Source organism: Pinus tabuliformis, chromosome 6 (genome assembly GCF_031772625.1).
Source record: "Pinus tabuliformis cultivar Carrire ecotype Pingquan chromosome 6, CPIR1, whole genome shotgun sequence".
NCBI classification, from domain to species: Eukaryota; Viridiplantae; Streptophyta; class Pinopsida; order Pinales; family Pinaceae; genus Pinus; species Pinus tabuliformis.
Window position 1 is genome coordinate 994,734,253 of NC_142292.1, and position 12,583 is coordinate 994,746,835.

Consider the following 12,583-nt stretch of genomic DNA (forward strand, 5'->3'; position numbering starts at 1 on the left):
CCTAGAAATGTTAATCATGGTCAAATATTCTGGTTTGAACATAGTTTTGGCGCACACGTGTGCTGCATTGGATTCAAAAACTTTTTATTCATCTGCAGTATAAAACACTGTTCAGTTATTTGTACGGGAAATATAATAAAGTGGAGTGGGCCCTTATTGAGTTGGAGGGTCAACTACTTTTATTTTACTCATCTTCGAAGGTTCTAGTTTGATATATATGATATGTTTTTAAGGTTTTGGAGGGTGGTAAATAAAAGAGGGGAATAATAGATATCAAAATCTTTATTTTATTTTAAATCCAATTAAATTATAAAAATCAAAAATTAAATTAATGTTATATTATAATTATAAAAATTATATGGAGACAAAAGCATAGTTTAATTTATAAAGAAATAGTTTTTTCATATGAATGGTTATTTAATTTCAAATAAGATTGTGATTTTTTTGTTGTTTAAAATATATTTTTGAATGAATAAATGAATATAGCACATTGAAAAACTATTTCTAGGTTTCGAAAATTAAATATATGACCTCTCAATAACAAAAATACTTTAACTATATGGACTCAACCAAACTAAGCTAACCGTCAAGGTTGAAAAAAAAGAAATAATATATGAGTTAAACATCTATGAATTAAAAAAATTATGTAACAAGATTTTTAACCATAGAGATTCACTACTTTTAATATAAATATCATTTTTTTATTTATGCTTATTACTAAGAATATTTTGTGGAAGTTAAATCTCTATCATCCACTTAATAATTATTGATAATTAAATTAAAATTCAAGAAGCCTTATTCCTAAATAGAAAGACCTATGACTATATATATGAAAAAAGAATATATAAAGTGATTATGAAGAAAAAGTGAAAAACACTATCAACAAAATGATGATAAAAGGATAGAGAAAGATATAAAAGGAAATTTAATAAAAAGTCTATAAAAAAGGGTGGGAAGAGAGTTGATCCCATGAATTTATATTTTGAGTAAAGTTTGTATTAAATGATGTTTTATGCATATTTCTCTTTTAAAATTCAAGAGGTGTTTTTTTTTTTTTTGGATAATGAGGTGGTAATGTAAAGAGTTTCAAAAATGGATAAGGTTTTGTTTTTTGTTTTTTTTGTTTTGTTTTTTTTTTAATTTCTTTGGATAATGAGGTGGTAATGTAAAGAGTTTCAAAAATAGATAAATTTAAAGGTTATAGCAACTTTGGATTTGATGATGCATTGCTTATATCATAAGATAACCTTCCCCATTCAATTTAGTATTTAGATTCAATCTTAAATTATTATAAATTATTAATTTCTCATGATAAACAAAAAAATGTAGTCAAAAACATTAATGCTATATTAGATACCAATATTGATTTTGAAAGTGTAATAAAGGTTTGTCAACATAGATATTAGTGCTATATTAAATATCAATATTAATTTTGAAAATGTAATAAAAGTTTCTCAACACAGTAATATATTAAATGTTAATATTGATTTTGAAAATGTAATAAAAGTTTCTCAACACATTAATATATTAAATGTTAATATTGATTTTGAAAATGTAATAAAAATTTGTCAACACAAAAAAGGTATAAAAAGAATAGTATTAGAAAGAAAACAAAAAATAAAATATTATTAACAATATTAAATTATGAAGTAACAATTATTTAAGATTATGATAAACTTAAAAATGAGTGAAAAATATTAGAAAACATATTTCGTTGGGTCACAAATACAAAATGATTACTAGCTGACCTAAAACTTAAGTAGATTGAATCACGAGGTTTAGTTAGAAATGTTAAATAAACTTAATATTTTCTCAAATAAATTGGACTAAATGACTTTTAATCTTTCCAATAAAACCCATTCTCATATATTACAATGCTCCATAACATATGTACTTAAACCTAAACATTATAAAATCAATACTTTTGTAAACAAACATGGGATAATTCCTAAGCCAAGGTTAAGTTGATTAGTGTGAACATATATCCGAGAGTGTAGAATAAGTTAATTAGGTGAATATATAGTTTAGGTAAAAAGGTGATGGTTGATGGCATCAAATGAGAGGAATAAATAAATTCAACGTGGCTAACGATGGTTTTTGGTATCCATTATAAAGTGGTGGGTCTATGGCTGTTCAAGAGCTTTATTGAGAATATATATATATATGAATGATTTAGAAGAATCATCATTCATCTCGAGGTGACACGAATGGGTTTTATCTACTTGTTCTGACATGACAAAAACACTCATTACATTGGGAGCATATGCCTCACATGGATTTCGGCTTTTAATTTAATGCTGTACATTGTAGAATATTCCTTGTATTTCTTATGGAGTTACATTAATTTTTAAGGATTAAAAATTTACAGATTTTAGTAACGTTACATAGTATCTCATCCAGCATTGTACTCTTGCTCAACATTTCTATATTAAAATATAAAATATAAAAGAAAATGTTTGAAATAATAACAATATGAACCCGTGAAAGGAATCCTTGGCATAAGGCATGTTCTTGTTCGTGCCATGATTTGCATTATTTATGAGGATGTTGCGAGACCATGAAAGATATTATATTAAAATTTTGTCATATTTATATTATAAATATATAATAAAATAGTGTAGTGTAAAATTTAAGATAATATATATTTTAATTAAAATTAATAATTTATTTGTTTTTATAGTTTTAATTTAAATTTATTTAGAAAGGTAAATGTTACGGTGGAGTTTAAATACTTTATGTTTTGGTTTTTTTTATTAAAATTTGATCATATAATTTTTTGTGTAACACATTTAACTTTTTTGTTGGACCATATTATTACTAAAAACAAAAGTTATATGGTGGTATGTCATTTTTTTATATACATGAATTTTGTGTTTATTTAGTTGAAATGATGATAATCACATTTGTCTTTTTTTATTTAGAATACTTATCCACTGATCAAAAATATTTTGTACTTATTTAATTCAAATGATGATAGTCATTGAAGGTTACCAGGCAGAAATCTTAAAAATTGGAGGTCTTGTCTTCATCTCCCACATTCACAAGCTTTTCAATCAAGCGGTCAAGCAAGGGTTCCCTAAACCATGGACTCAAAGCCTCATTATCCCTATTTTTTAAAGTGGGGATACAAATAACCCCTCTAATTATCAGACAATTATGATCAACCCTCTTCTAGCCAAGTTATATGGTATTATTTTGGAAAGGAAGTTGAGCATATGGCTTGAAAGTGAAGGTAAGCGGGCTAAAGGCCAAGCGGGTTTTAGAAAGCAACACTCAACAATAGACGACCTCGTTACGCTTAGGATCATTGTGGAGGAATGTCGCAATGATAAATCCAATCCCTTTTGTTGCTTTGTGGACTTTAGAAAGGCTTTCGATACAGTTCCTAGAAACAACCTTTGGAACAGATTAGAAGAGCTAAAGGTTCCTTTTGAGTTGAGAGTTGCCGCTATAAGGTTATACGAGAATGTAATTGCCAAGTTAAAGAGCAATGAGGGGTGGTCGAAACATATTAAGTGTAACATCGGAGTTAAACAAGGTTGCCTCCTCTCCCCTACCCTATTTGGCATTTACATTGACAAGCTAGAAGGTTGTTTAGAGGAAGCAGGATGTGCTAGCACGATCTTAGCTGGGATAGTCATCATCCTTCTTCTCTACACTGACGATATTGTTCTTCTCGCAAGGCGTCCATCTGATCTTGATAAGCAACTTATACTTCTTAAGGATTTCTGCTCTACCATGGGTATGCTTGTTAACATTGACAAAACAAAAGTTATGATTATCAAATCCAAGAAGGACACTTACGTTAATTTTATGTATGACAGTAGTAACTTGGAGGAAGTGTCTTTCTACAAGTACTTAGGAATTGATATTCATCACAAGCTCAACTAGAACTATAACATTGAGAAAAGGATTAATGGGGGATGGAAAGCTTATTTTGGTCTTGAAAATAATTGTAAAACATAAAACCTCATAATGTGGGATAGAAAGAAGTTCCTCTTTGAAACTTTAGTCACTCCTGTTATCTTATATGGATGTGAGGTTTGGGGTTGTAGCATCTCTAGAGAATCTTGGAGAAAGATTGAGCAAATCCATAAGCTTTTTATAACGTATAACCTCAAAATTAAAAGCAACACACCCTGTCCTATTCTCCTTATAGAAGTGGGTCTTTCCCCTATCGAGAGCCTAGCTATGACTAGGCTTCTGTTGTACAAGCACAAACTCAATAACATAGGAGACCATCGACTTCCTAAGCTAGCTTCAAATTCCAGCCAAAACCACCTAAGGCTCAAACGAGGTTGGTATAAAGACAACAGGGCCTGGTTAAACCATTGGGAGATCAATAAGAATGTTGCATTACAAAACATTAAAAATATTGTTACTTCTAAGTTCAAAGAAAAAATGTGGCATGAGAAAGATTTAGCAGCTAAAAGAAAATTAAGATATTATTAGGAGGTCATCAACCCCACCCTAGAAGATCAAAAGTATCTCTCTGTTTTATCTAGCTCAAAGAAGAAAATTAATATAGCCAAGATTAGAACGAACTCTCATAAGCTCCATAGTGAAACGGGTCGTTGGGCATTTCCTAAAACACCATGGATGGAAAGGTTCTGCCATCTCTGTAAGAATACGAACATCGAGGATGAAAATCACTTCCTCTTAGAGTGCCCCGCGTACAACCACATTAGATCTCAGTTTCAAAATCTTTGTTGCAATACTGACCTTCCTAGCCTTTTACGTTGTCAAAATTACAATGAGCTCGAGAGGCTTCTCTCCAAGCTTTTTGAGCATAGGAATAAAATCTTAAATCAAGCTAAATAATTTGTTTCTTTAGATTCGATAGACCAAATTTTGGTCTCAGTGGACGTTAACCACCACCACCATCATCATCATATGTCTTTTTTTATTATCTAGAATAACTATCCAACCAAAAAATATTATTAGTGTAACATGATTTTAATTATATTTACAAAAAATGTTATAATCCCTAATCCTAATCATGAAAACCCAAGATAAAGGAAAAAACGAACAATTTAAAATTCAGTTTCAATAAAAAGATTTCGTTCTTAGATTTTTCCACATAAAACTTTAACTTTTGAACCATTTATAACCCCATATACATATATATATATATATATATATATAAACTTATTTTAATTTTTATAATTTCACATAATTCAAATATTTATATTCATATTAATATCTAAATTTTATTTTTTAATTTTTTAAATATCTTAAAAATTTAGAGATTTCTACACTTCTATGAAAAAGAAATATTAATTTTTTAAAATTAAAATAACTTTTTTATTCAAAATAAATAAAATATTTATTTAAAATAAAAAATAAAAAAAATACAATACTCCAATGATGAATGATGTTCTAAGCATTATCCACTCCGCACATATTTCCACACATAATGATTAATTAATAAAATATTAGTCGCTTCCCTTATATTTCCACAAGTAATGATTAATTATTAAAATGTTTAAACTTTAAATGTGTTATAACTTACTACTCTCGTATACTTTTCATACCTCAAAACGAGAAAGATGTGAACGAAACGAAGAGACATGTTTAGAGATCATTGTTATCCATCTCGTTTGACTTTGTGTTCGCACGTCTGCCGTTTGGTGGGTCTGATAACAATGTTTGATTCAGAGCTCCATGTCGTCGCTTTAGAGTAACGTCATTCAAATTGCACATTACACAATAAATATAAAACATGGGATGATGGTCATTCTCGAAAACCGTAGTTGGGGATGTGGTGGTAGTATGATGTTATTAGTTAGAAAAATATCAAAATCAATGCTTAATTTAGCAAATTTGTAAAAATTTTACAGTATAGTCTAGACTAATAGGCAAGAGGTGATATTAGATGTCACTGTTGCAGACAGCGACATAACAATCGTTGGATCATATTACTACTAAAAACAAACTCTAATAACAATTTTGTTGTAAGAATATGCACATCATGACATCTTGCAATGATTTATAAAATTGTAAAAGTAATTGGCCAAATATGATTAAAGTATCAAATGCACAAAATAAAATTCAAACATAACATTTGCACAATAAACAAGACAAACAATATATCGTTTGTCTTTTAAATAATTTACACATCTAGCTAGAGATGTCAGATGTTTCACCCAATTGTAGAATTTGTTGCTCTGATTCTCTTAGTAGCAAGTCACCCTCAAGTTGAGGTTGTGATTCCATAAGGATGATCAAGCTCCTAGGTTGTCATTGTCCACTCTCACGGCCTAATACCTAGGAAAACATAGCGACATGACTCCTACAACTATTCCAACCACCCAACCCTATTCCCCATCAGTTTGCACAACCCAAGGGATGAGATTTGCTTCTCTGCACCATAGTCCCTCAAATAATTCCCATCCCTTCAAGGGCTCCAACACAAGATCAATAAGGAACTTCTTAGTTATGGGCTCCATGAAATCCAATTGTTACAAAAGTGCTCACACAACCTTTATCCAAACCCTTTGGGTATTTTTCTCAAATGAGAGCCCCTCGTAGGCATACGAGCCTATTTCTCAGCGTAATTACCGTCTTCACAAGTTGTCCCCCACATACATTCATCGTTTCTTAACTTTTTTCAAACACTCTCCTATGTTCTCCTCCCTTCTTATTGTTGTAAAAATTGCCTCCACACCCCACTCAAATTTTCCTTTTCTCGTGTATGGTTGCTTGACCCTCACTCTCCCCAAGGATGATTATACTTGGCCCATGTTGTCACAACTAAGTGAGTTGACCCTCTCACCTACCTCTTACATGAGTGTACTCATCCCTATGATTTAATAACTAGCTAAGATGACACTTATACCAACCTCACATGTGCATTTAATGTTTGGCTTCAATAAGTCAAATGAGGATTACATTGTAATGACAATTAACTTATGAAAATGGCTTGGAATTATAAGGATGTGGATTTCCTCTTTTAACCCATCTTCTTGTGGAATCATAGCCCCCTATCACTTTGACCATGTCTGTGAGGCCCCTTACATGGGGCATCAAGATTGTAACATGTTTCTTGAATAAAATAAAATAAAAATACTTGCGGATAATCATATTCGAGCTACATCTATATTTTGCATATGTTATTATTTATTTATTTACTTTGTAAAATTGAACATCATAGTAAATTATATCTTAACAACAACATTGCAGATCATATCTAATTTTTTCTTCAACAACATACAATTATGAACTAGATAAGATAAATTCACAATTAGTAAGAAGAGTACCTCGGGATTTGTAGAGCGCTTAGCTAGGATTGAAGTTGCTTTCCTTTGTCTGCTCCTCGAAACAAACCAACTAAATTTGCCAACCTAGCTTGTATGGCTTCCTAGCCCCATGGAACCTCTATAGATTCCCTAGCTCTCCATGTCCAAGCCCTAGAACCGCATCCTGTAGTGTGTGCGTCAAACCTCCAGTGCCAAGCACCTTCCAAATTTCCCCGAGCTTGTAACAACTCCAACACACAAAAAATCCAACTCCCATGTTCCAAAACTCTTTCCCCCACTCTCCAAAGTTTCCCTAAAGAAAAAACCAAGAGAAGAAAACTCCTTCAACTTCTAATCACCGTCTCCTTATCCCCCACTCTCCAGAATATCTTAAGCCCATTAATGTTCCATCTAACTCCATTCGATAAAACCTCCAAACAAATATCTCTTCATTTTTAAAATTATCTACCTATTCCATTATTTTATTGTCAAGGTATCGAGTTTTTCCCCTCTTACAAGATAAGACAAGACAATCAAATACACCAAAATAAAAACTTCACAAAAAAACAAATAATCTTAGTGGTCTAGTCAATAACCAATGAGTCATGTAAGAACTCAATTACCATACTAATTAATTTATTCATCCATATTAAATAATCATTAATAAGCATAAGGATTAAGTAGATTTATCTTAACGTAAAGTCCCACTTAAGATCTAGCCACAATAATTAGTCATTAATAAAGCAAAGGGATTAGTTATCATTAATTTAACATAAGCTCCATTTAAGAGTCAGTTAGCGTAGTATATCATAGAAATATTAGCATATTCGTGCAATGTGTGGGTGTGGATGTGTAGCTAACATGCACATGCCTTGTATGCATACTAATAACACCAACAAGAAATTAACAAAATAATCAATCTTTTTATAGGTAGGCTATTTTAAGGCTAATAACTAGCATACCATAATAGGATTAGGGAGTGAGCATTACATACATTGTCCTTTGGAAAAATTCATCTTGAAGTTAGAGTCAAGAGGATACAAGTAGTCAAGGAGTAATATGACAATCCAACATAACAAAATGGTGAGAAAGAAGTAGTAACCATAATTAAGTAAAAGCATATGAAGAAATCACTTCCCACTTGGGGTTCACAACTAGCTTATATCCTTCCTTCCTCCCTAACTTAAATTCCACTCCCATCTTACCTACCCTTTGCTGTAATATAATATGATATGAACTATACCAACCTAACCATTGATAGAAACCGTAACATCACCGAGTAAACCTCGTATAAAAACACATAGGATTAGAAATTTTTTACGAAATTACCAACATGTAACTTTCCAAATTACTATTCCATAATCTTTATTATCAGATCAAATCTTCATCATCATATAGAGTAACTTTAGTAAGTTACATTAACATTAAAAACCATTGTTGTAGCATACCATCATAGACTTTTTGATGTACCCTTGCATCATTTCTGGGATTCCTTAACCAGATTAGTTAATCACATACTTTATAATATGAACACCACGTCATGCAAGGAATCAATATCATAAGAATGACACAATAAGAAATAACATCATTAAACATCGATATGCCTTGGAAACACCGTAGGATGAAAACCAACAAATGTTTTTATTAAACGCTTGTGAGGATGTTTACCCCTCACTCAATGGCTTGTAAGAGGGTCCATCCATTGAGCATTGTCATAAAATCTTACATAAAAATATTATCTTATATACATCATATCTAGCTAGAAGTTATTACAAGCATCGTGATATCATTTACCCACAAATCCACAATCTCTAAGTCTTTGTGGCCTGGTTGTTCTGTAATGTTCCGAAATAAGAAAAATAGTGATATGCAAAGCAAAAACAATTCTCAAAACAGAAAATTTTAATAAACAGCACATGCTCATAAAAACTCTAGAATTAGAACCAACTGAGCCATTTTATTAATCAATGGAGCAGTGAAATAGTATGGATGAATGCACCTGGGCTTGCCTCAATGACAAGCATGACATAATCTAGGTGATAAGACAATGATGTCAAGTACTGGAAAATGTTTGCTTCTCTAATGATATGTGCTGCCTAGTAAACTACACTGTTAGTTGGAAAGGAACTGCAAGAAACTCCATTTCCGCTGCTCGTAAAATGCTACAAATTTAGGCCCAATATCTGTTAGGGTCCAACCCTAACCCCCTTATTTATGTAATAGGATCGAGTCATAGTTATAGTTAAGTAAAGAGTCAATAAAGCCCATATTGATAATTGTAAGTGGTTGACCGCATTTAAAGAAGGGACCACAGTTAGTTGCAAATGGGCCATGGTATTAGAGAGATGGTATTAATAAGAACCATGGTATTGACCCATGGTATTGCATGTATGAATCCTATATAAAGGATAGAGACTCCCCTCAAGGAGCATCGTGTCTTATTTTGTAATTGAGCCCAGCTCTATTGGAGGTTGCCCCCTTGAAGAGGCAAGTGAACATTGCTTTCTTTTCTAAATAATAAAATACTTGCTGTTATTTCTTATTGTTTTGTGTTCTGGGTATATTTCTTCACATATTCGGTATTTGGTATCTTCTTGCAGGTCAAGAGCATAACAAATGGTATCAGAGCACTTTCCAGGGCACGTGTTCCGACGTCTTTAAACCACGGATCTGTCGTTGAGCGCATAAACCTGCGGATTTGGGGAGGCATGCACGCAGGAAATACAAGAGGTGGTCACGCTTGTTGGACTCCCTTGTAACCCTTGTGGGTACCCCTTCTAGTAGTAGCACATTAGACAGAATCGTGCACGGACTGTCTTCCAAGTACCCTCTGGGTATATCAGAAACCCCCTAGGCTCTCTTGAAACCTCGCCATAGATAAACTGTCGGTCGTCTTGCTGCTATAGTACACCGAGAACAACACTCGGGGAGATTACTCGCGCGTACAATAGGGTAGTCAGGTTGTACGGCTAAGGGTACGGTTGATCCTCCTTGGTTAGTGCCCTGAAAGATTGGGCCGAGTACTACTGTCAGACCCTTATGTATATTGCGATCTATAGCACCTGACACTCCTTGAGCCCATAGTTCCCAGGTCTCTCTTTAGATCACACATCATCTTTGCTAGATCAGATCTAGCAGGTGGGGTTCTGTCGCAGCCACAACAATCAGTTCCACCATTCAGATCTATCAGATCTGCCAATCAGATTTATCAGATCCACCATTTAGATCTAGCCGTTGGGTTCGGTAGCAGTCGCCACAATCAGATCTGTCATTCAGATCTAGTAGTGGGGGTTCGATCACTGCCACATTCCTACTCACACTCTACAGTTGAGGGTTATCCAACAGCTCAGACTATTTGTGTGGGCCCCTATACCTGGGCGTGATTCTCGCTGGACATTGGGCAGAATTGACTTTTCTGTGATTCGGCTACTGCAGTATTCCTAAGCGAGGAGTAAAACTCCCGAGATGCTTATAGGAGACTTAGCCCATAAGAATCAGGTCGATGAGCTAAGCAAGGTGGTACCATTCACTTGTTAGCGTCAAAAATTTTGGGCGGTCCCAAATTTTAAGTGCACCGGATCGGTGCATGGTACAAACTAGAGCTCAAGCTATGGCCAATGAGAAGATCGACACCCTTGAAACAAAGTTGGACGTAGTATTGACGTCGCTCAAGACCTTAGCTGACACACTCACAAAGGGCAAGTCGGAGAAACACTCAGAGCCATATGCTTTCAATGAAAACATTGAGGGCGAGTCTAGCCATTCTCTTCACCTCTTTGGCAACCACCAACAGTCCCAGACGCGACCACCCAAGTTGGACATGTATAAATTTGATGGCTCTCATCCGGCCACATGGCTAGCACAAATGGAGCAATATTTCACACTAAATCACATCAAAGATGATGCGACTCAGCTTAGTGTGGGTAGCATGTACTTGGACAATGAAAGATGGCAATGGTGGCAGTGGCATCAATGTTGCTATGGGAGGCCCGTGACTTGGCAGACATTCGCAAAAGCTCTTACGAATTGCTTTGACCATGAATCTAACTTTTTGGGTCGTCTCACTAAGATTCAACAGACAGGAACAGTGAACGAATATATTAAAGCCTTTAAAGCCTTAGCCTTCCGCACAGGAGGTCTACACGATTAGTTCTACTTGGAATGTTTTGTCAGTGGTCTCAAAGAAGCCATACAAGCCCACGTCTCATTGCAACACCCAACCTCATGGTTGGATGCTTGCAAGATAGCTCGTGAAGTAGAACGTGCATTAATGGCCTATCCCAATCGCCCAAATTTCATAGCCAAGGGTCGCCCCACCCAGGCTCAAAGCACTACCCAAACACTCAAGGTTCAAAAGGTGTCACCAGCGGAAATGGCAGAAAGAAGAAAGCAAGGATTGTGTTACTACTGTGATGAGAAATACTCCCCTGGGCATAAATGCAAGGAGCCCAAATTCTTTCAAATTGATGCTACTGATCACAGTTCATCGGAGGAAGCCCCATCACTTGAGGAACTAGAGGGGGAAGATGAGTACAACCAGCCGGACAATGTACCTGAAGAACCAATTATCTCACTTCATGCTTTGGTAGGGATTTCTTCTCCCCAAACTCTCAAAATCAGAGGTTTTATTAAGCATCGCCTTGTAGCAGTCTTGATTGATAGTGGCAGTATGCACAACTTTATCCATCAAAGAGTCGCGAAAGCAGTGCATTGTTTTGTCAGAGAAGTCTCTAACTTCCAGATCCAAATTGCTGATGGGGGGACAATGAAATGTGAAGGCCGCTGTGAAAATGTCAAACTTCAAATGGGGGATTATCAGTTAAAGACCCACATGTTTTCCATACACATGGGAGGGTGTGACACTATCTTGGGTGCTGAATGGCTCCGCACACTCGGCCCAATCACAATGGATTTCCAGGTGTTATATATGAGCTTTAAGCAGAACAACCACACACATACCCTCCGCAAACTCCAGGCAGGTGATCCCTCTAACATCAGCTCACATAGGATGGAAAAATTATTAAAGAAGGGCCACCATGGAGTTATAGCCCAATTTAATGTCATCCAGGCCTTCGAACCCACTTCTCTTCATATTCATCTTGAGATGCAACAGATCTTAAACAACCATCTACCAGTCCTTGACAAGCCTCATGAGCTTCCATCCTCGAGAGGGGAACATGATCATAGCATTAATTTGGTCCTAGGGGCCCAACCACCAAATGTGCACCCATATAGATATCCGTTCGCCCAAAAGAATGAAATTGAAAAAATCATCAAGGAACTCTTGGAAGCAGGCATCATTCGTCCTAGCATTAGTCCTTATTCATCGCCGGTGGTCATGGTGC